Below are 19,383 nucleotides of genomic sequence, written 5' to 3'. Positions count from 1 at the left end.
AAAGGAAGGAAGGAAGGAAAGAGTGATAGGTTCTGACATTTCTTTGGTTACTTTCATCTCTGCCTGACTTTGGAGAGAGGCTCTCCAGAGCATCGGCTGTTGCCTCATGGAAAGAATTGGCAGGGGCACTCAACTTTAGCTTATCAGGACCCAAAGAGACAAATAATGGCACCATGGGGGTAGAGCAGAGGACCCACGGTGTCCTGGAGTGGGGAGAAGACAGAAGTTTATCTTCTCACTTCAAACGTGGGGTATTTCCCTTCCAATATAGAAAACCTGCCTCCTGGCCAGGCTCCATAGTGCAAGCCTGTCATGTCCTGGCAACTTGGGAGGCTGAGGCAGGAGGATGGCAAATTGGAGGCCAGCCTCAGCAACTTCTTGAGATCCTAAGCAACTTAGTGTGACTCTGTGTCAAAATAATAAACAAAAAGTCCTGGGGATGTAGCTTAGTGGTAAAGTGCCCCTACATTCAATCCCCAGCACCAAAAAAAGAAAAGAAAACCTGCTTCCCGGCCTGCGGTCCCCAGCTCTGACCGCCCTGGGGCCGGGCAGTCGGGGTTCCCTGCATTCCTTCCTTGCGGCTCATCTGGAGCTGCCCACGGGATCCAGCCCTGGCCTCCCTGAGCGCTAGACCTGCGTGGCTGCCTCTTCCCTCTGCCGTCAGCCTTGGCAGCCTCCAGGGCCCACGGTCCCCCGCCGTGAGGTCACAGTTGTGCCATACTCCAGGGGCCAGGCCAGCCCGGCCAGCGCACCGTCTGCGGCCGGCCACTCGGCAGCCCTGTCCTGACGTGGCCCTTCCCCTTTGCTGCCCGGCAGTGCACTCTGTCTCGCCGCGGCCAGATGTGCCGGCTTTGGTGCTGGCGGCCTCTAATGAGGTCCAGATGTGCAGCCGGGCCAAGGCCTACGGCGGCGGCTACCAAAGAAGAGGGAGGCCCTGGGCGGGGGCAGCGGGCTGCAGCTGGCCCGGGAGGAATGCACCGGGAAGGGCTCCCGCTGGCCCGCGGGCCGGGGACGTCTCTGCCTAAATAAGGGCCGGCCTCGCCTGGAGCTGGACTCCTCCTGGAGGTGCAGGAGCGCTCGGGCCTCAGCTGTTCCCGGAACCTTCCCTAACAACTGGGGGTGGGGGGAGTGTCTTTTTTTATTTTTTCTTTTTTTAAAAAAATCATTACAGAAGTCATCCATGGTGATGAAAGGCCACCCAGAAAACCAGATAAAAGCTGGGGGTCAGCTCCGCCGCGGCAGGCTTGCCTCCCATGCACGGTCCTGGGTTCCAGCCACCACCACAGTAAATAAATCCATGTCGCAGGTACGCTGGGCATGATGAGAAAAAGTTATCAGTCATCTAGCATCTCCCCACCCCAACCCCCTTTAAAGTTCTGGGGTGCATTCTGTGCTTTTTCCAAATACAAATGCATGTGGACAGTTTTAATCAGGAATGGAGCCCAGGGGCGCTCAACCACTCAGCCCCGTAAGTTGCTTAGGGCCTCGCCAGATTCCTGAGGCTGGCTTTGAACTTGCGATCCTTCTGCCTCAGCCTCCAGAGCAACAGGGATTACATGGGATTGTGACACGTGCCACAGCGCCTGGCTCATGAATTAGTTCGAGTCATGCTTCCAAGACTCTCAGAAACTGAGTTTGGGGCTCAGTCCTTAGGCCTTGGGTCGGCTTCACCAGTATTCCCAAACTGGCTACACGGGACACCGGGACCCTTTTGTTATTAGTTGGGATCCTTTGCCAATGTGCGGGATGCATCGACATACGCCAGCTTCAATGGGATTCTTTCCGGAGGGTTTCTTGGAGTCTTTAATTTACTAATGTGTGTTCTGAATCATCAAGAGGAGACTGGCATTGCTGAGACATATTTCACTTTGAAATCCCTCGAGGGATGCTCTTGAGGCTTGGGTCTGTGGAGTGTCATGTAGGAAATGCATTATTCATCATGGCTGCACAGAAGCCAACTGCATTTATAACCCGCCGATTACTTCAGCATTCCTCAATGGCTGAGCATTAGGGTTGTTTTGAACTTATCACTATGGCAAATAACTCTGTGATGAGCACCCTTCTACTTCCATTTTGGTCGAACACAAACATCCAAAATGGGACTGTTGCTTATGTTAAAGACTATTTTTAAGCTGGGCTTGGTGGTGCTGGACTGTGATCCCAGCAGTTTGGGAGTCTGAGGCTGAGGCTAGCCTTCAGCAATTTATGGAGGCCCTGACACTGAGCAAGACCCTGTCTCAAAACAAAAAAAATTACATTAAAAAAGGGCTGGGGATGTGGCTCAGTGGTTAAGTACTCCGGGATTCAATCCCTGGTTAAAAAAATAAAAAGAAAAAACTAGTTTTAGCCAGGAGCATTGATGCATGCTTATAATCCCCAGCAACTCAGGAGGCTGAAGCAGGAGGATCGAATGTTAGAGGCCAACCTCTGCAATCTAGCAAGATCCTATCTCAAAGTAAAAATCAAAAAAGTCAGTGGTAAAGCACCTCTGGGTTTGATCCCCAGTACCAAAACTAAAATTTAAAAATGTTTTTAAATTCTTATATCTGGAGCGCCCGCAGCTCTTGACCCTATTCCTTTTGTGATGGGGAAGGAGGCCACCCCCCTACCATCAAAGAGCATCAGAGATGGGGATGGAGTCTTTAAGCATCCCTTGAGCTCTTGCACCCCTTTAGGTGTCCTGTGTGGGGGAGGGGGAGGCGGCAGGTGTGTTGGGAATGGAATCCAGAGCCTTGTGTGTGCCAGGCAAGGGCGCTGCCACTGAGCCACCTCTCTGCCCCTTTTTGTTTTTTTATTTTGAAATGCTCTCACTGAGTTGCCCAGCTAGCCCGGAGCTTGCAAACCTCCTGCCTCAGGCCCCTGAGGAGCTGGGATCACAAGTGTCCACCAAGCCTGTCCGAAAAATAACTTTTCTTGGGTAATTATTTTTTTTTAAATTAATTCTTATTTATTTATTTATCTATTTTAGGAACTAACATTTTTGAACAACAATTATTTTCCGAAGAACCATTACAGCCCCAGAGGGTGAAACCACATTCAGGTCCCTTCTGCGGGGTCCCCCAGAGGCCAGGACAGCCCCCAGCCAGTCCGGGTGCCTCATGGGCGCACAGTGCTGGTGGCTCCCATCCTGCGGGAACCCCGTGGGCACGGCCCACACGGTTCAGACCCGGGCAAGACCTCCCCTTCGTGTTTTCCTCCACATTATTCCTTTGATCCTCACAACATCCTGCGGCAGTCCACAGGATGAATCCATTCCACAGAGAGGGAAACTGAGGCCCGGGAAGGAAATGCCCCAGCCACACAACTGAGTGGCCAGGAGGGCCGGCGGCCACCGCTCTCCTTCCTCCCCTGCAGCACCCGGCATCGAGGGCCCCCCCCCCCCCCCCCCCCCGCACCTGGAGGCCACGCCCTGCTCTTCCATGTATTCGCTTTGGTGGGGGAGGGGAAAGTGATGGAAGAAAGGTCAAGAGGGCTCTCATCCGACAGGAGCAATGTGGCCACAGGCACCATCACCAGGGGACCAGGGGACTCATCTTTGTGTCCCCAGCACCGGGCTCATGGCGGTGGTCTCCAGAACAGGACTCTGCAGCCCTGGGACCATCTCTCCCAGACTCGGGCCTCCCACAGTCACTCTCTGACTTCCCCCGCCATTTCCATGTCCTAAACCACTTGCCCTTTTTGTCCTCTCTTCCCCAACAGTCACTGAAGTGCCCCTCAGCAGGGTCTCATGGGACAGATCAGGTCTACAGCGGAGGGGTCCAGGCAAGGACACCTTGATCTCAAGGGCACCTTATAGCGGTGGATCACGCCTGTTACTCCAGCGGCTTGGGAGGCTGAGGAAGGAGGATCGTGTGTTCAAAGCCAGCCTCAGCAACTCAGCAAGACCCTGTCTCTAAATAAAGTATAAAAAAGGAGCTGGGGACGGGGCTCCTGGGTTCAATCCCTGGTGCAAAAAAAAAAAAAAAGAAAAAAGAAAAAAAGAAAGCCTTTGGTTTTTGCTCTGTGTGGGTGGGTGTGTCACTGGAGACGGAATCCAGGGCCTCAAACGTGCTAGGCAAGTGCTGCATCACGGAGCTGCATCCCCAGCCTCTTGGTCTTATTTGGGAGGGAGTCTTCTTTTGAGAATCTAAGCACAGGTAGGGATGCCAGAGGAACCCCCAAATGCACGTACAGTGAAAGTGTGCCTTCAGGGTCAGGAGCTCACGCCTGGACTGAGAGCCCAGGTCGGGGGACCCTGCTCAGAACGCACTCTGTGCCTTCCCTCTGTTGGGAGACCTTCCCACAGAGCCGAAGGCCTGGCTGAACTCACGGGTCTGCTATCCCTTAGTCTCAGTTTCAGAACCCCCAGATCTCTGGAAGCCATAGGCTAGATAAAGTGAATCTTGTCATCATGCATTGAGCTGCAGAACTTGACCTGAGGTGAACTCATTTGGCAAGAAAATAGACCTCAACTGAGGTGAACCTATTTACAGCCTCTATTTACACCACTTAGCGAGTGAATATTCATAGACTTTGCTCAGAAATATTTATGTGTTTACCCATGGCCGTCCCAGATCCTACCCGGGCATTTTATAATATACAGTGTATTCACCATGGCACCGACTACACCAGGAGAAACTCTGAATTCTGAAACCTAACTGGCCCCAAGGGTTTCAGGTAGAGGATTGTGGTATTTATAAAATTGCCCCTAAAAAAAGTTCTCAGGGATATGAGTGAAGGAACCAGACACGTGATGTATTACAGTGTGATCCTATTTACACAAAGTTCAAGGACAGGCAACACTAATGGGTGGTGGTAGAAGTCAGAATAGCAATTACCAGGGGAGGGGGAGGGGCCAGGGGCCTGGGGGGAGGGGGAGGGAAATGTACAGATGCTGCGAATCCCGGCCTCGGATGGGGTGGGGTGCAGGTTAAGTGGGTATCCACAAATGTAAAAATGCATCCAGTTATTCTGAAAAACTCCATGCACTTTGCTCCAAGTCTGTTATACCTCAAAATAAAAGTAAAAATAACATTTATGGGAATATGTTAAGTCAAGTTAAGCAATAAGAAGCTGTTCCCGTTGGCACTGGAAGCCACCACCCTGTGAGATCTTCAACCTTCCCAACAAAGCTTAAATTAAAATCATCTTAATATAAGTCTGACTTTTCTTTAATCCCTAGAAATGAGTTTAACACAAAGTCAAATGTAATGAACATTAAAAAAAAAAAAAGAAAAGAAAAGAAAAAAACCCTCTGATTTCCCCTCCAAAAGAAGCCACCCCAGAGCAGAGCAGATCTTTGGTTTGAAATCTCTGAAGGGAGCACTTGGGGCCGGTCCCCTCCACCGAGAGGCTGTCCACTCGCATGGGGCTGCGGGAAGGTGTCTCCCGCCCTGTCCCCTCCTGCGGGGTGGCTCAGAACCAGCTGGGTGTGCGCACCCCGATCCAGGCCAGCACCCACCTGTGGTGCTGTGTGCCAGAACCTGTACCCAGCAGCAGTGTCCTTTAATTGCAATCGATTAGCTGGAATCTGGAATTTGTATCTGAGAACGCAAGGGCGCGGGCCTCCTTGATGAGACAGGTCAGGTAACAACCTGTGGCTGAGGGAAACAGGGCGCCTCTCTCCTTGACCTTCTCCTTGCTCAACCTCTGATTGCGCATAACCTTGTCCTTTGACACTCAGTCCCACAGCGTCCCACCTCCGCCTTCCCTCCCCTTCCCTATCCCAGTGACCTCTGGGCCCCACTTCTCTCCAGCTCCTCTCCTGACCCTGATCCGCCCATGTGCCAACCTTCCCCTGTCTCCAGCCAGAGGGCACTGGCCTGGTGGCCTTGGGCTGTCCCCAGCTGCCTCAGAGCCTTTGAGGAACAGTCAGGATATAAACAACCACCAGCCTACTTGGGCTCGTTCCTGGTCTTTCTAGAGCAGGACTGTCCACCAGAGCTTTCTGTGCGAATGGAACCCTTCGGGGACCTGCCTTGTCCAGCATGCTAGCCCCTAGCTATGGGGGTCTCTGTGCCGCTTGATATGTAGCTTAGTGCAACTGAGAGCTGGATTTTTCATTAAGATTTTTTTAATTAAAATGAAAAACTAGGAACCGGGTGTGGTAGTGCACCCTGTGATCCCAGGATGGGGAGGCTGAGGTAGGAAGATCCAAAGTTCAAGAGCAGCCTCAGCAATTTAGCAAAACCCTAAGCAATTTAGCAAGACCCTATCTCAAAATAAAAGATTAAAAGGGCTGGACGGGTGGCTCAGTGGTAAAGCTACCTGGGTTGAAATCCTAGGATGGAAGGAAGGATGGTAGGTAGGAAATTTATTTATTTATTTATTATATTTGTTTGTTTGTTCTAATTAGTTACACATGACAGTAATTCTTTTTTTTTTAGGTAGGAAATTTAAACACCCTAGTGCCTAGTGGCTACCACACTGGGCTCTGGAGGGAGAGGACAGCTGGGACCTAGCTCCTTTAACCCAGCCTGGCAGTATCTCAGGAAAGCGCCCTGGCTGTTCACTGAAGATACCAGCCCTAGTCTCAGGAGTTCCCAGATCCGTCTTCCTGCAGAATAATAACTGGAAACATTCGCTGAGTCTCTACAATGTGTCATCCATGTTGTGAATGTGACCCAGATGTGTTGGGCCACCTGGAGACTCATCCTAGCACTTGAGAGAAGCTCAGATTCCAACACAGCTTGGAAAGTAACATAGTAGGCACAGGCCTGTAATCCCTGCCACTTGGGAGGCTGAGGCAGGAAGATCACAAGTTTGAGGCCAGCCTTGACTATTTAGTGATACCCTGTCTCAAAATAAAAAAATAAACAAAAGGGCTGGGGGTGTGACTCAGTGGTAAAAACAAAAAACAAAAACAAAAAAAACAACCCTGGGTTCAATCATCAGTACCTTGAAAGAAAGGGAAAAGGAGGAGGGAGAGAGAGAGAGAGAGAGAGAGAGAGAGAGAGAGAGACCTTTTCTAAGAACCTCCTAAGGAAGCACAGGAGGACACTGTTCCTTCCCCAAGCCCCCTCTTGAGCATAGCTGCTCCTCTTCTTTCTTCCCACCACCCCATGCCCTCACACATGGACTTCACGTGGTGGGCCTCTCTTCCTCCACCTCCTCCTTCATTCTTCTCATCTCTTTTTGTTCCCTCCCTCCCTCCTTCCCCACCCCTCTCTTTCTGGTACTGGGATTGAACCCCCAGGGGCACTTTACTAGCAAGCTACATCCCTAACCCAACTTTTATTATTATTATTATTATTTTAGTACAGGGTCTTATTAAATTCCCTGGGCTGGCCTTGAACTTGCAATCTTCCTGCTTCAGCCTCCGCAATCATTGGAATGACAGGCACCAGGCACGCATACATGCCAGGTCCCCTTCATTCTTTTTTTTTTTTTAGAGAGAGAGAGAGGAGAGAGAGAATTTTTTAATATTTATTTTTTAGTTTTCAGTGGATACAACATCTTTATCTTATTTTTTTTTTAATGTGGTGCTGAGGATCAATCAAACTCAGTGCCCAGAGCATGCCAGTCAAGCGCACTACCGCTTGAGCCACATCCCCAGCCCCTCTTCATTCTTATTTAGATAAAGAGTGGCACAGGCACAGGCACGTGACACCTGCCGGCAATCCCAGCAGCTGTGGAAGCAGAAGCAGGCTAATCCCAGGCGCTAGGCCGGCCTGGGCCACTTAGTGAGACCCTGTGTCAAAATAAACAACAACAACAAAAGGGCCAGGGACACAGTTCAGTGGTGGAGCACTTGTCCAGCACACATGAAGCTACCCACCCCCACAAAAAAATTGGCCCCTCTGGGGTTTGCCCTGACTTCCCTCACCTGTAACAGCTTCTAACAGACCAGCCACCACTCTTTCTTCTAGCAGTGGAGAGGGAAACTAGTGACCCGTACTTAGAATGAACTCTCCCCCTTATACAAAGCCACTGCTGTGCCATTTTACAGATGAACAAACTGAGGCCAGGAATAGTTAGGGCCCGAAGCTGGGAATGGAGAAACCACCAGATTTCATGGACCCAGGGCACTTCTCATCAGGACATGAGGAGCGCCCTGCTCAAGGATGTCAGTCGCCCATGGATTAATGTGCCGGATTACCCCACCCCAAGAAATGGTTTGTTTTAACCAAGAGACAAAGGCTTGACCCCAAGGAGTGACTCAGTGGGGATCTTAATCCCAAATTTCTCAACCTGGAACCCAAGGCTCAGCCAGCCAGGCTCAGCCTCCTGTCACCTCCTGGTCCTGACCTTGGAGCCTGTTCTCCGGCTCAGGAAGACTCAGCTCCGTGGCCAGGCTTCCCCACTGCTAAACAAGCTGTGCACCCCATTAGTTAAAATCAGGGTAAAATATGCATCATATAAAATTTGTCATTTTCTCCGTTTTCGGGTGTATGGTTCAGTGGTTTTCCCATTGTCACACAATCGTCTCCTAAGCTTTTTCAGTTCCCAGACTGAAACTCCGCACCCATCAAACAGAAAGTCCTCTCCCTGCTCCCCGACGACCACCCTTCTACCCTGTTTCCAAGGGCTTGACTATTTTAAACACTCATATAAATGGAACCATGCCAGGTTTGTTCTTTAGTGCTAGGTGTGGTGGCACACGTCTGTCATCCCAGTGACTTGGGAGGCTGAGGCAAGAGGATCAAAAGTCTGAGGCCAGCCTGTCACATAGCAAGACACTGTCTCAAAATAAGAAGTAAAAAGGGCTGGGGGTGTGGCTCAGTGTAGAGCAATTGCCTAGCATGTGCAAGGCCCGGGTTCTGGGTTCAATCCCCAGCATGTCTTCCCCCTGCCAAAAATAAAAAAAAATCCAACCCTGCTGATGGGCTAAGGCCAGAGGATCCCAAGTTTGAGACCAACTGTGGCAATTTGCTGGGGGGTGGGAGTATGTAACAGGGGATTGAACCCAGGGCCACTCTACCACTGAGCCACATCCCCAGCCTTTTTTATATTTTATTTAGAAACAGGGTCTCACTGAGTTGACTAGGGCCTTGCTAAGTTGCTGAGGCTGGCTTTGAACTTGTGATCCTCCTGCCTCAGCCTCCCACGCCACTGGGATGGCAGGTGTGCACCACCACGACAGGCCAGCCACGTGCTATTTAGCAATACCCTTTCTCAGAATATAAAGGGCTAGAATATGGCTCAGTTATCATATGAAAGACCTGTTTTCAATCTCCAGCACCTCAAAAAAAGAAAAGAAAAGAAAAGTATACAGTTTGATGAGCTTTCACTGTATGAACTTGTGAAATCGTCACCAGAATCGAGAGAACATGTCTCTCACCCCAGTTTCCTTGTTCCTCTTTGTAATCCCTTCCTCCTGCTCCTCCCTGAGCAGCCACAGAGGGACTCTCACCTTAGACTGGTTTGCATTTTGAAGAATTTTATATAAATGAAGTCATACAGCCAGGACTTTTGTTGTTTTCCGTCTGGCTTCTTTGACTCAACATGATCATTTTGAGGTTCAGCGGTGACGTTCATCACTATGGACCAATAGTTGTTCAAGGATATTGATAGCTTCTTGTTTTTCTTGTTTTTCTTTTTTTTTTGCTACTAGAGATTGAACCCAAGAGTACTTTATCACAGAGCTGCAGCCCCGGACCTTTTTATTTTAGGACAGAGTCTCACTTAAGTTGCTGAAGTTGGCCTCAAACTTTCAATCTTTCCATCTTAGCCTCCTAAGTCTCTGGGACTACAAGTGTGCACCCCTGCACCCAGTTTACACTTGGAATTTTAAAAAGGAGTCTGATGGCTGCGCACAGATTACACCTGTAATTCCAATGGCTCTGGAGGCTGAGGGCAGGAAGATCGCAAGTTCAATGCCAGCCTCAGCAACTTGGCGAGGACCTCAGCAACTCAGTGAGATCCTGCCTCTAAATAAAAGATCAAATAAATAAATAAATTAATTAATTAATTAATTCAAGGCCTGTCTGGGCAAATTAGCAAGACAGACCCTGTCTCATAAAAAATTTATAAAGGGAATGAAACTATAAATGTCTATGACAGAATCAGAACCTCAATTTGAGTGTGGCTGATGTATTTTTTCACACCATCTCCTGTCCCTCCTCCTCCCCTCACCTGTGGTGCTACATTGTGTGCAGGATAGCGTCCCCACTCCACAAGTTAGGTGGCCATACAAGGGTATGCTACAAGGACATTGTCTGAAAGCTGTTTTATCCCCCAAAAGATGTGACTAAAATAAAATGTAGTCCATATTTTCTATTAATGGGTCTTCATGGACCCTATAAGAATCTTAATCCAAGAAAATAGACTAAGGATATTTATTCACTCTAAGGTAAATAAATTATATTTTAAATTTTTTTTAAATGGCTAAGGATCTAATTACCCATGAGTTAAATCCCCAGTACTAAAACAAATAAACACCAAAAAAAAAAAAAAAGTAAATGGATTGCCTATTTAAAATAAAATTAAGATGGACACAGTGGCCCACACCTGTAATCCCAGCAATTTGGGAGGCTGAGGCAGGAGAATGGTGAGATCAAAGCCAGCCTCAGCAACTTAGCAAGACTCTGTCTCAAAAAAAAATAAAAGGGTAGGAGACAGGCACGGTGGCACAGGACTGTTATCCCAGTGGCTTAGGAGACGGAGACAAGAAGATCGCAAGTTCAAAGCCAGCCTCAATGAGGATGAGGGGTTTAGCAACTCAGTGAGACCCTGTCTCTAAAAAAATACAAAAAAGGGACGTGGCTCAGTGGTTGAGTGCCCCTGAGTTCAATCCTGGGTAACAAAAAAAAAAAAAAAAGAGAGAGAGAGAGAGGGAGAGAGAGAGAAAAGAAAAAGAAATCACTCATGGTGGCACATGCCTATAATCTCAGAGACTCAGGAGGCTGAGACAGAAGGATCGAAAGTTTGAGGCCAACCTCAGCAACTTAGTGAGGCCCTAAACAACTTAGTGAAAGCCTATCTCAAAATAAAAAGGACTGGGGATGAGACTCAGTGTCAAAGCCCCGGGTGTCAATCCCTAATACAAAAATAAAGAGAGAAGAAATTAAACTAAAACACTATTTTGAAAGAAAATAGAGGCTCCTGCTTGGTCCAGCCTGTGGCGCTAGTCAGTGCCCTTCAGCTTTGGCTGTTCAGCCTCCCTCCTTGAACCTGCTGCCCAGGGAGTCTGGCATTCTTTGCTCCTCCCAGGCAGCCTCTAGACCTGTTTCCCAAACATCCACGCGCAGACCCAGCAACCTGGACTGTGATTCAGCAGCCTGGGGTGATTCCCAGACTGAGTTCTCAGCAGCTCCCAGGAGAGGCTGGAGCTGCGGCCCGGGACCACCCCTGGTGTAGGGAAAGCCTGCAGCTCTGTGCCTCGTGGTGAGAGGCCTTGAGAAGCTGCCCTGGCCCCGGGAGGAGGAGGGGTGTGACCAAGGACATTGTGAGAGTGCAGTTGGCCCTGCTCATCCCTCTGGGCCTCAGTCTCCCCACAGAGTCAGGACCACTGGTTTCTGTCCCTCCTTAGCACCGTTGAGGCCAGAACACAGACGGCTCCCTAGCCGCCTTCACTGAAGAGACTCTGCCAAGCAGGTGGGACAATGCCACCCAGAGGCCCAGGGGCTGGTGGAGGATACTCTGGGATGCAGTGTCCCCACTGCACAAGTGCAGCTGGCCCAGGCCTCATAGCCAATAAGGAGCACCTTTCCTGTTCCCATGGGCTGTGGGTGACTGCGGGCCACCCGTCTCCTCTCTCCCTGAAAACTCAGAAGCCAAACCAAACCTCCTTCAAATGAAACCAGACGGCGCTGGGCACAGACTCCCTGCTTGTTGTGAGAAGCGCGTCTTGACCCCAGGTGCGGCTGGACCACCTGCTCCCGCAGACAGCTGCTGCCCCCGGGCGGGCAGAGGGCTCCTCTCTGCCCAGGTGGGAACTGACCTGCTAAGTCGGAAGTCAACTGCTGAGCACCCAACGCCCCACCGCGCCCCTCGCCCCAGGGCACAGGGTGGTTTTTTTCCAGGCCACACACGAGTTTCCCTGATGAGGCATTTTCTGTATGACAAACCCCACTCCCGGCCACAGCCACAGCGGGAGAGAGAAAAGAGGATAGTGGGGGTTCTCCAGGAAAACCAGCAGGGTGGTCCCTCAGGGTGCACCACCCCTGGCTGGGGCAGGCAGGGCCCCCGCCCCCCTGCCGCCGCGGTGACCACTGGAGGTGTTCCAGGAAAGGCACCCCCCACACACACACTGTCCCCACCCACCAGTGACCATGCCAGAAATTGCAATCGTGCACATTCATTCTTTTGAGATGAGAAACTGCATCTCTTAAAATGCCTCCACCCACAGGAGAGGTCACACATTAAGCTGTTATCAGTCATCTACGGCTTAATGGGAATTAGTTGATCAGTCCTGGAATGTTAAACCTGGAATGGCTCTACTCAGGCCCACTTTTTTTTTTTTTTACAAGTCAAAACATTGGAGCCCAGAGTGAGAGATGACTGGTTCAAGGTCAAGTTCAAGGTAGTGACCCACTCAAGGGCAAGAAGAGCCATGAGAGATGAATTGTAAACAAGTGACTAGGATGAAGAAGAGTGGGGCATCTTGAAACTTTCACTTTATTGACTCAGAACTGTACCAAAGTCCGGCCCAGGGGCACATACCTGTATAATCCCAGCAGCTCAGGAGGCCGAGGCAGGAGGATCCTGAATTCAAAGCCAGCTTCAACAATTTAGCAAGGCCCTAAGCAATTCAGTGAGACCCTGTCTCTAAATAAAATACAAAAAAAGGGCTGGGGATGTGGCTGAGTGGTTAAGTGCCCCTGGGTTCAATACCCAGTTCCAAAAAAACAAACAAAAAAACTGTACAAATTTTTCTGCCAAGAGAAGGCAAGAGACAGAGAGCCAGGAGCAGTGCCCAACTGGCCCCACCCCTGAGCATAAAATGCCTTTAAAGTCTCCTGTTTTATCTTAAAGTTCATTCAAATGCAACATTTTACTCCATAATATACACTGATTTTCACATCAAAATAACAGAGATTCATTTAGTGAGATACCATTTTCCCTTTATCGGATGGACTGATAACAAAGTTTGTGTTCCTGGGGATGTATGTGAATGGTTGTGACAGGGGGTAATGTCTCACTGTAGGCTCTTTCCTGACCTTTTGTGAATTTTGTGTGATCTGAAAATATTACCCAATCAAAATTAATGAAATTTAAGTTTAAAATATGGGTTGGGAGAAGGCGGTGGGGAGAAACAGTTATTCTCAGCCTGTGGCCAGGCAGTGCAAACAGGATCATCTGCATGTTGGACAGTTGTGATATTTGTCCAAGATGTTAAATATACACACCTCTTATTCAACAATTTGTAGCCTAGGAATCTAGCCCACGGCCAAGGGCAATGGTGTCCAGCATATTTACTGCTACCTTCTTTGTGCTGACCTTAAGGGCTGGCCTGAGCATCTTACCATCTTTGATGACTCTGACAAATCTTTTTTTCTTTTGGTGGGTGGATGGGGGGGCTACCAGGGATTGAACTCAGGGGTACTAAACCACAGAGCCACATCCCCAGCCTGTTTTATATTTTATTTTGAGACAGTTTCCATAAGTTGCTTAGGGCCTCACAAAGTTGCTGAGGCTGGCCTCACACTTGCGATCCTCTGATTCAGCCTCCTGAGTCGCTGGGATGACAGATGTGCACCACTAAGCCCAGCTTGGATAATTCTTAACAAAACCAGAAGTCCGATGGTGTAGCACTTGCCTGTAATCCCAGCAACTCTGGAGGTTGAGGCAGAAAGATCCCCAGCAACCTACCTAGTAGTGCAAAAACAAAACGAAACCAGAAGCCAAATCTCCCATTTCCAGTTTGAAGAATCACTCAGCATAGAATAGTAAAATAGTAACAACTACTGATGCTAACAGAGTGATTTGCTCCTGGCCTGACACATAGACCAAACAAACCCCTTCAGTTCTCCCAACAGCTTCCTGAACTACCACTGTGATAGATGAGGACATTAGTGCTCATCTTGCCCAAGGTCACACTTGCTAACCTGGCTACCCAGGCCCACACTGGAACCACAGCACAGCCCTGCCTCTCCCACCGCAGATGGCACGTGCATGCCCCGGATGCTATTTGCTAAGTCCCTGTGCAGGTCATTTTGCTGTGTTTTTCTGAGGTCTTCTCTACGTCCAATCCTGGTTGAATACAGGAGGTGACAGGAATGAGTGGGTATCATTAGGAGGACTGAAGAAGAAAACCAAAGACACCTTCCCTGACCTTCAATCCATAGCATGTGTAAGCAGAAGACAAGGAACCACCCTTACCCCTGAGCATCACTCCCCAGTTTTCAAAGTCCTCTCATTATCTCATCTAATCTTGTTGACAATCCTGACAAATAATTTTCACAATCTCTGCTCCAGGATGAGGAAACCAAAGCTCTCCAAGTCACGAGGGGCTGCCCCCAAGATCATCTAGCCATCCCTGGGAGGAGCTGAAACTTGACCTCGGGTCTCATGACACCCCTGGGCCCAAGGGAAATGACACACTGGCTTGACAGCCCAACTCAGTGGCTTCCAACCTGCTCCGACAAGAGGAGTCCTGCTTCCTTCTGGAAATGGTCGCAATCCTGCAAATGAGCAGAGCAGTTATTTTAGGATTTGGTCAACTGGGAAAATTCAGAGTGATGAAAAACAAGGGCTTTAGCACGGCTGAAAAGGAGCAGCCCTCCTCCTCCAGACATTACTTACACAGGCGGCAGACGGTATTTGGTGTGCAAATAGACACAGGGACTTCTTGCAATAACTTAGCAGCCCATGCACAGGTAACAACTGGCTGAGACCATCCTGCCAGAGTGGTTCAGAGACGGGGACATCTCCAAAGTCAGTCCAGGACATGGGAGAAAAGAGCACTTAAATTCACAGTAGCACATGCCTACAATCCCAGCAGTCTGAGAGGTGGAGGCAGGAGAATCACAAGTTCAAAGCCAGCCTCAGCCATTTAGCGAGGCTCTAGAAACTTAGCAAGACCCTATCTCAAAATAAAACATAAAAAAGGGCTGGGGATGTGGCTCAGTGATGGAGTGTCCTTAGGTTTAACATCTGGTATCAAAAAAATATATATATTTTGAACTTGCAATCCTTCTGCCTCAGCTTCCCAAGTAGTTAGAGTTACAGGCGTGCTTCTCTGTACCAGGTTTTAAAAAAAAAAAATTTTAGTGGGGTGCAGTGGTGCACACCTACAATCCAACGACTTGACTCACGCAGGAAGATAGATGGACACCAGCCTCAGCAATTTAGTGAGACCCTCTGCAACGTGGCAAGACCCTGTCTCAAAACACAAAAGGGACTGAGAGTGTAGCGGTGGTAGAGCACCCTGGGTTTAATCCCTAGTACTGCTAAATAAATAAAAAGGACTTTTCTGTCCCAACCAACCACTCCCTTCTCTATCCTGAACACAGAGCTATCAGAGCACTTCTCCATTTACTTAAAAGCATGTCTTTCTTGCTATTAAACTCTAACACGTTGGAAGGGACCAGGGTTTGTCCCTATTTCCTCCTGACCCCAGCAACCAACACACAGACTGGCCCGCCATTGACACTCATTAAATGCTGACCAACTGCACAAAGGGACCCCGCCTACAAAATCTTATGCTTTCATTAGGGAGAAAATCATCGACGTAAAAATAAACAATATGATCCCCGTCGTCTAGAAACAAAGCCTGACTTCTATAAAGCTGCAGGGAACAAAGGGATCTGTTGAAATCACACACGTTTCCATCCCAGGGCTGAGGGTCTCTGCCGGCAATGGGATATGCCCGCGTGAAAAAGAGCTGCGGAACCAGGCCCTGCGTGGCCCACGGCAGCTGAGGGACGGTCAGTGCCGCAGGGAGAGGGCAGAACATATGAGATGAGTCACAATGTGCATGTCATCCTTGCTCAAGGTGAAATGGGATTGTTGGGTAACAATAGGAACCATGTCACAAGGAGCCTGGCATGTGTTTCTGGCGGGTGGGGCCATGCTGTGGGGTTCAGAGGATGGAGAGAGGGAGGAAGGGCTTGGGTTGCCGGTCAGGACTGGTGTGGTGAGAGAGTGGGAAAGTCTAGAGCCCAGAGCCCCTTGGGCTGCTCCTGGTTGAGGGCCCCGTGTTCAGGATGGAGGGTGCTGAGTGCTTGCCTAACGCAGACGAAGACCTGCCTTCCATCCCCAGAACTGTCAAAATGGAACCTTGTGTTCAGAGTTGGCTTCTAGCTGCCCTGAACTGACCTCCACCTGAATGAGCAATTACAAGTCTGGGTTTCTGGTAACTTTTTTATTATTAGACAAATAACATGCTTCCCCTAAAAGAGAAGAGAAAATGCGGGAAGGAGCTGGGGGAGCACACCTATAATCTAGCTACTGGAGAGGCTGAGGCAGGAGGATCAGGAGTTTGAGGCCAGCCTCAGCAATGTAGTGAAACCCTGTCTCAAAATAAATGCAGCTCAGTGGTAGAACACCCCTGGGTTCAATCCCCAGTACTCCCCCTGCCCCACGAAATAAAAGAAAAGGAAGAAATTAATATAATCAGAGGGAAAAAATCTATAATCTATAATCCCATTTCCCCAGAAAAGCCAGTCAGTATGTGGATGTCCACCTACCCACCCATCTGTCCAACCTTCTATTTGCTCATGCAACCCCCCACCTACCGATCCAACTGCCATCTACTTGTCCAGCTCTCTGTCTGCATCAGAGTGCTCTAGTTCAGATGACAGAATCCACTCTGACAGAAATCTATGGCTGGCCAGGTGTCATGGAGCTCCCTGACAATCCCAGCCTTTTGGGAGGCTGAGGCAGGAGGATCACAAGTTCAAGTCCAGCCTAGCAAGACCCTGTTTCAAATTAAAATAAAAAAGGGCTGAGATGGAGCCCTGCTGGGAGCCATTAGCCAAGTAGGTATGACAATTTCCTTGCCAGCGTACCCCATGTTGCTGACATGTTGCAGTGACATTGAATGTAGGTGACCTTGCTCAAGGACCAAGGCAGATTAGGGTGTTCCCGGTTTTAAGATAATCGTGCGGCAGAGCCCAATGGTAGAGACCTGGTTCAATCCCCAGTACCAGGGGGAAAAAATGCAGCCACCTCTCAGCTAAAACTCTGGAACTTACCTCATCCCTCTCACCAACAAACATGGTGGAAATTAAACTCCAGAATTTTCCCCGTGTGGCTCCTGTGGCTTTAAAGATGCTGCCTTGGGCTCCTCTTTCCACGAAGCCTGCATCGCTGTGGCTCTTTTCCAAATCAGTCTCACATGGATGCATCTGACTGGTGGAACCTAGGTCACCCGCCTACACCGTGGCTGCTGCAGTGTGTGGGAGAGGACATTTCTGTCCTTTACTTTGGGGAAGTGGGATTTATGATGTGGGGAAAACCCATAAACAGGAAAGGTGCTGGTGATCATAAGGCATGGCAAATGTCCCCTGTACTACAGATTTTTTTTTCCTTCTTACAAATATGGAATGATATGACTTAACCATTCTGTGACGGTGTTGCCCAGCTCAGCGCCTGGCACACAGTAGGAACTCCACACTCCAGCAAGAAAGGGGAGAGGGAGCAGCGGGGAGACAGTGCAGATTTACAGGCCATTCGGAGGTTTGCTCTTTGAGTTGGTGTGGATTATGGAGGAAGGGGACTCCCTCTCCCTGCAGGGAAGCACAGAGTCATCCCGTCCTCCCTCCCCACCGCGAGTGCTCTCCAGACACCTCTGCCTGCTGGCCTGCAGCATGTGGACCATGCAAAAGGTTCAGTGCCACCAGGCGCAGGGGCTCATGCCTGTAATCCCAGCAGTTTGGGAGGCTGAGGCAGGAGGATCACAAATTTGAGGACAGTCTCAGCAATTTAGCAAGGCCCTAAGCAACTTAGTGAGACACTGTCTCAAAGAATAAAGTGGCTGAGGATGGTAAAGCACCTCTGGGTTCAATCCCTGGTACACACACACACACACACACACCAAAAAAATAACTCTGTGTCCCAAGTAGTCGCTCTGTAGCCCACCAGTTGGTTTACAGTCACTCAGGCTGTCTGGAATTTCTTCCCTCCCCAATCTCAGGAAGTGTTTGATGAGGTTTTACTCTCACTGGGAAGGCACAATAGAGGCTTCCCAGGATGGCCATGTTGATGAAGATCACTGTCACCCCAATTCAAGTGCATATGTTAAAATCTGTTTTGTTCTTTAAGGTCAGGATGAGCCATCACAGACTTATAATATGGGCTCTGCCTTTTGGAAGTTTATATTGTACATTAATTGGTAAGAAGCAAGATACACACAGTTAAATGTCACGGCAGATCTCTTGGTTCCAGATGAAGTGGGAAAATGTGTTTCCAAGGATTAGGGAAGGGTCAGATTCATAGCAAGCTAAGGAACAGAGGCTGCTAAAAAGGGAGGAGGGATGGGGTGGCACAGGCCTGTAATCCCAGCAACTCCAGAGGCTGAGGCAGGAGGATGGCAAATTCAAGGCCAGCCTCAGCAGTATAGCTAACTCTGCCTTTTGTTTTTGTTTTTGGTACTGGGGTTTGAACTCAGGGGTACTTTACTACTGAGCTCCATCCCCAGTCTTTTTTTTTTTTTTTGAGACAAGGTCTTACTAAACTGCTGAGGCTGGCCTCAAATTTGCAGTCCTCCTGCTTCAGCTTCGTGTGTGCTGGGATTGCAGGCCTGTGTCACCTCTGTCAGACTGAAATTCTGTCTTAAAAAACAAAAAGATCTGGGGAGGTAGCAATATAGCTCAGATTTAGAGCACCCCTGGGTTCAATCCCCACTACCAAAATAATTTAATTAATTCATTCATTAAAAAGTGGGGTCGTTGAGGGGTGAAGTGGATAAGGCATGATTTGTGACCAGGGCAAAGCTGCATTCTGCCCCCAGCCCCCAGCCAGTCTCTCCCAACCAGGTGAGATCTTGTAGCATCACCTTGCTAATTATTGCTGAATTCCATGTGGGTGACGATCTGACCCACATCTGCTACCTCTAGTCTAAAAGGCACTTGTCATTGTGTCCTAGACCGAGGATGGGTGGACAGGGTCCGGAAAACACCAGGTTAGGGCAGGCTGTAGGGCGGGAGAGGCGGAGACCGGTCACAAAGACAATCCGCAGCCCTCCTCCTCCCCCTCCCCCAGGGAGGAGCAGCTGATGGGTTTCTGGAGGTTTCCAATCCAATTAGTGCCCCCTCCCTCCTGGATGGGGGACCGAGCCACCACGCCCTTCCCCGAGGTGGAGGCTGGCTGGGGAGGGGTTGCCGGAGGTCTGCGCATCCTGACCGGCTCCTCCTGGCACAGGCGGGCTCGCTGCTACCCAGAGGCTGCTATGACGGCGCCCGTTTCTAGGCGACTGTTCTGGGGAATGGTCTGTTTTGGCAACCGCAGGGCCCCTGGGTAAGGGGGGCCGCAGGCCGCGGAGCCATTTGCATAGCAACCTCGTCCCTCCCCGAGCTGCGC

The 19,383-nt window shown here is 49.6% G+C and overlaps 1 long non-coding RNA gene across 1 annotated transcript; it reads right to left on the bottom strand.

Moving 5' to 3' along the window:
* Nucleotides 1-4,863: 4,863 nt before the first annotated feature.
* LOC131424411 (uncharacterized) lies at nucleotides 4,864-18,482 on the bottom strand. The gene is made up of 3 exons (XR_009227361.1): nucleotides 14,665-18,482; nucleotides 12,583-14,543; nucleotides 4,864-4,989 (listed from the first exon to the last, which is right to left on the bottom strand). It is a non-coding gene; the product is annotated as an uncharacterized LOC131424411 (long non-coding RNA).
* Between the last annotated feature and the right edge of the window lie 901 nt (nucleotides 18,483-19,383).

The sequence above is a fragment of the Marmota monax genome, unplaced genomic scaffold (genome assembly GCF_021218885.2).
Source record: "Marmota monax isolate L192 unplaced genomic scaffold, Marmota_monax_Labrador192_F-V1.1 WCK01_AAM20220418_F8-fsc00127, whole genome shotgun sequence".
Classification (NCBI taxonomy): Eukaryota; Metazoa; Chordata; class Mammalia; order Rodentia; family Sciuridae; genus Marmota; species Marmota monax.
The sequence above is the reverse complement of the archived record's forward strand: the minus strand, read 5'-3'. Positions and strand labels throughout refer to the sequence as shown.